We start from the raw sequence: 5,368 nt of genomic DNA, 5'->3' as shown, positions 1-5,368 counted from the left end.
TGATGTGGGCCCATCCTGCCTCCAGCCCTGGTGGTCTGAGTCATCTATAGCATGCTATCCAGTCACCCCAATCCCCACCCCAAGCCACATAGGGACCAGCTCTTTGGAGTTGGCACGAAATTCCTGTCTGAGGTCATGTCCATGCCCATCAGTGGCCTAAGCTGTCAGAGGATGTGGGATGACCTGGGAGCCACCTGGACCATGACTGTCCACCTTGGGCTCTTCATTATCCATCACAGGGTTTGGGTATATGTAGAGGGGGGGTAGGCCCCTTCACCCCCACCAGTTGTCTGTCACTCCCAGGTATAAGACTGGGCATTTCTGGACCTGCATGGTATACAATATACCATGTTGTATATTCATGGCTCTGAGTTATTGATCTACTGATCATAGATAAGCATATGGGGTCAACTCAAGAAAAAGCAGAATGAACTACACGGTTTAGGGCTAAAGCCAATGGCATTTATCTTTCAACCTGTGTCTGCCTGTGCTGTCTGGGAAAGAAATACAGTGCATGGACATTTTGCTTTGAAGAAACAGAAAAATCACTCTGGGAGGCCAAGGCGGGTGGATTGCTTGAGGTCAGGAGTTCGAAACCAGCCTGAGCAAAAGCGAGACCCTGTCTCCACTATAAATAGAAAGAAATTAATTGGCCAACAAATATATATATAGAAAAAATTAGCCGGGCATGGTGGTGCATGCCTGGAGTCCCAGCTACTCGGGAGGCTGAGACAGAAGGATTGCTTGAGCCCAGGAGTTTGAGGTTGCTGTGAGCTAGGCTGATGCCACAGCACTCACTCTAGCCTGGGCAACAAAGCGAGACTGTCTCAAAAAACAAAACAAAACAAAAAAAACCAGAAAAATCTTGGAGGCTTCTGATTGACCCATCTATCTGCCCCTTGTTGACCGTCCCATCAGGAGCTCAGCCCTGTGGCAGTTTTCTTTCTCCTGAGCAAGCATGGCTATTGCATTGGGTGGCCCAGGATGACAACACACAGTGCAGATGCCATCATTTCCCTTTCTCTTCTGCATGGCAGACATCAATAATAGATCTTGATATTTTTTTCTTCCAAATCTGGACAGAATTGGCAAGTTATCAGCACAGGATTTCAGACAGCCCCTTACAATAGATTAAAGTTGGTCTGTGAAGTGAAAACCATTGGCCATCTTCTGCCATGCTAAGGAGCTATCCATTCCCTGCCGAGCAATGTATCTGCAACACTGGGCGGCCTGTGGCCAGGCCTGGGGCGAGGCCAGGGGATTGTCAGAATGTTTGTGTCTAGTTGTCAAAAACAGGTTGGTCATCAAAGTCTGCCTCACCCTGGGTATCCAGCAGCCCTGTCCTGTGTCTTGGGTCTGTGAGTCAAAGAAAAGGCCCCTGTCCCAGGGAGTGACAGGTGGTAATTAGACTGGGTTGGGTGAGAAGGTTTGTCTCAGCCCCCACTGTTCCCAGAAACTGCTGTTCTCCTTGGAGCAGCTGCTGGGGAGAGCTGGGGTGTTTATTTGATTTCTGACTTGCTAAGCCTGTAATTTACCTGCTGGAACAGAGAGAGTCCAGCTGCCCGAACTGTGCCATTGAAAGCAGATTCTGGGCCTGTCCCCATCCACAGGCACAACCCAGTGAGGTAGAACCACCCATGTACCCAAGGATGTGCTTCTCAGGATTTCACATGCTGCACCCTGAGGAGGGGCCTCGGAGGGCAGGTCTGGCGGCAGCGGTGGAGGCTGGGGCCACGCTGCGGGACAGCAGCCCCTCCACCTGGACCAGGGAGGGCCTCCGTGTGCCAGCGCAGAGGAAGACACCCTGCCATGTACATGAGGGCAGGCCCGGCTGTCTGGAAGGTGTTAGGTTCCCCATCACTGTAGAGATCTCAGCTGTGGCCTGGATGTAATGAGACCTGACTTGTAGGTAGCTTCCTTCTCTGGGCCTGTTTTCCATCAATTCTATAACAGGAATTGGACTTGTTGACCTCCAAAGGGCCTTCAGCCAGGGAATCTATCAACATCTCACACTGAGCTCAGAAGCATCCTCATAACCCTCAACGTGGAGCTCAGGGGGCTGTCACGAAGCAGAGCTGGCACATAACATGGAACCTATTTGCCCTTCTAGTACTTACCTAACAATTATTTCTTCTCAACACCAAGGATTGTCTTTTAGGCAATTGTAAATTTTAAATCAGCCAATTATTTTGACAACTAATTTTTTACTTTACCCAGTTTCTTTAGTGCTCAGACAATGATCTGGCGTAGTTAGGAGTGAACAGGATTGTCTGTCAAGTTACCCAGAGGTTTGCAGAAGTGGAGCACACCTAACCCATCAATCAAGCTGTGCCCAAGCAGGAACTGATAGGAGCTGTGACCTCCTGGTTCACGCAGAACTGAGAAACTGTAAGGCTTTGCCAATCTACCTGGCTGTCAGTCTTCCAGCAACTTTTGCCATCCAGATAATCACCAAATGAAATCAAATAGAAGAATCCCTTGAGTAGTGAAACTGTTGTGAATGGACACAAGGCCCAAGCATTATACTCCATAAGTTGTCTGGTTGCTGAGCCAAAAATGACAGCTGCAGTGGGGAGGCCAGGCTGGCAGTATAGATACCAACATTTCCCTTTTCCTTGCCTAGGGCATGGCCTGTTTATCTGTTGCACCAGACTAGAAGAATAAACAAGGGTGGTCAGTTCAGATCACTGACAGCGATGAGAAATCAATGACAGCTGACAGAAGGGAGGACATATATAAAAATAGGCTAAGGAGAAATGCCCAGCAGTCTTGGTACTTGCAGTGCAATACTGGCCTTGAGGCCAAGTCAGCACAGGGTTAGTGTTTACTGTTTTCTAACAAAGGTAGGGAGTAACATGTTTTGGAAAAATTCCAAAGAAGTAGGACAAGAGGTAGCACAGCCAGAGTACAGATTTTGGGAGCCAAATGGATTGGAATGGTTCTTCCTTTATAGAGCGGGATATTGGTTCTTTCCTCCCAAAGCTATTATAAAAATTAGATCTGTACACAAACATTTGAGACATCTAGCATATAAATACTTCGCAATTGGTACTTGGTATTATAACAAATGAATTTGCTTTTGAGTCACTTCTGTGCCCATTAAAACAAAATGTGTTCTGCAGGTGTTGGTGCCTTTATTTCAGAGCTGTGCTTTTTCCTAAAAAATCTATACATGGCATTACTTGGAGAGTAGGACTTGCATTCTCACTGCCTCTAAAGGCCTGGCAGGTGTCTCATTTGTGGCAGTGGCCGGGGCTCTTGTGTTTCCAGAGACACAGGTATCACATCCTGTGGAGAGGTCTGAGCCTACCAGTGCCTTGCACAGCAATCTGAATGGAGAAACTGCCAGTGCAAATGGGAGAATTCTTGTACTACTTACAAGCAGGCCATATGCAAGCACTTGACCCCCTTCTTAAAAAAGGCTTTTCATTTCTTAAAAACAATAGTGCAGGCCGGGCACAGTGGCTCACGCCTGTAATCCTAGCACTCTGGGAGACCAAGGCGGGAGGATTGCTCAAGGTCAGGAGTTCAAAACCAGCCTGAGCAAGAGCGAGACCCCATCTTACTAAAAATAGAAAGAAATTAATTGGCCAACTAATATATATAGAAAAAATAAGCTGGGCATGGTGGCGCATGCCTGTAGTCCCAGCTACTCGGGAGGCTGAGGCAGGAGGATCGCTTGAGCCCAGGAATTTGAGGTTGCTGTGAGCTAGGCTAACGCCACGGCACTCACTCTAGCCTGGGCAACAAAGTGAGACTCTGTCTCAAAAAAAAACCCCCAAACCAAAAAAACCCACAATAGTGCAGTTTGGGAGGAAAGTGGGATATACAATGAATAAAATACAATTCAAATCACCATAGCCTTACAACTATGACAAACACACAATATTTTGGTGACTTTATTTCTAGGCTTTTTGCTTAAGATACACATATAAATACCTATGTTTACATATTATAAATATGTCTACAAAGTTGGCATCACACTGTGCTCTATAAATTGCTCTGTGGTGTGCTTCCTCTACTTGAGTTTCCTGTCACCTGAACTCTCCAAGTCTCAATTTTTACCACTAAAAAGTCAGCCCCATAATTCCTTCCTCGGAGGGTGGCTGCCATGACCATGTATGCCAGTAGCATCTGGAGGCAGCTGTAAGAGGAAACTCCAGCAGTCACAGCATGGATCCTGGGGCTACCATCCCTGGTCTCTGCCTTTGTGCAGCTGTTACACGACCAGCACACGGATGGTCTCAACTCTGAATGAGTTAGGAAATGAATCAGCAAAATGGGCCCTGTGCCCTCGGTCCTGGCGCTGGAGCAATGGAGCAATAAGAACAGCGAAGGGGTCCTGCAGTGCCTCTGGGTCAAATTCCCAGATAGGCCAGAGCCCTTCTGAGGCGACAGGGGGCTGCCATTGCATTGAGTGGCTGACGCAGACAGTCAGACTGCTGGGCACGCTGCTCCTCAAGCTCTGGGGCCCTCTCCTCTCTCCTCCAGCTGGGAAGGGTAGGACCCTGTTCCCTGTGTCTTCCCATAAGGGTTCAGGCCAGCGATGGGGACCATCACTGTGTCTTCCTCCAGGGCCTTGGGCCCCACCTGCCATAGATTGAGGCCAGAGCCCAGAAAACCTCCCAGGATCCTATTACTACTGGGGAGAGACAAGCCAAGATTCCAGTCCCAGCTCTGCCACACCACCTTAGGTGACCTTTGGCAGTCACGTCACCTGAGCTCTGGTTTACCTGTGCAGGATTCCAGTGTGGGTTCAGTGAGATAACATCTATGAACACCAGGCAGAGCACAGGGAGAGGAGCTGGCACCCACTGACTCCAAACCTGCTGAGCTTTCAGAACTGCCCACTGCCCTCCACCTCCCCAGGCTATCAGGAAGGAGCAGAAAGTGACAAGGTGGTCACAGGAGTCCATCCTCTTGTGGGAGGCTGGTTGTGCTAAGCTCCTCAGACACAGCCTCTCTTGGTTCCTGTACAAGCCATAGGTCAGTGCTATTGTCTCCAGCTTCACAGATGTATGCCTTAACACTTGTGACTGATCTCTGATGGCCAGTTTGCACTATGACTCTGCGCTTTGAGGTTCTCTTTTGTGAGCTCCACAGAGGTTAGGCGGAACTATGTGGTACACCCCAGCCCCGTGGAGTCAGAAACAGCCAACTGCAGCAGGAGCTCAGAAAGTCCAGTTGGCACATGGTAGCCAGAAGTAAGGCTAAAATGCCACCATCCCTCGACAAGACCTATCTGGGTCATGGGGCCATACAGGCCTCTCCTGACACGTCTAGAACTCAACTCAAGATGTGAAAGCCCAGCCTAGTGGATTTGAAATGGTCTGAGTAACCCAACCCACAGGGAGGTGTCCAGTGGGGA

The sequence above is a fragment of the Microcebus murinus genome, chromosome 2 (genome assembly GCF_040939455.1).
Source record: "Microcebus murinus isolate Inina chromosome 2, M.murinus_Inina_mat1.0, whole genome shotgun sequence".
Lineage (NCBI taxonomy): Eukaryota > Metazoa > Chordata > Mammalia > Primates > Cheirogaleidae > Microcebus > Microcebus murinus.
Note: the sequence above shows the minus strand (reverse complement) of the source record.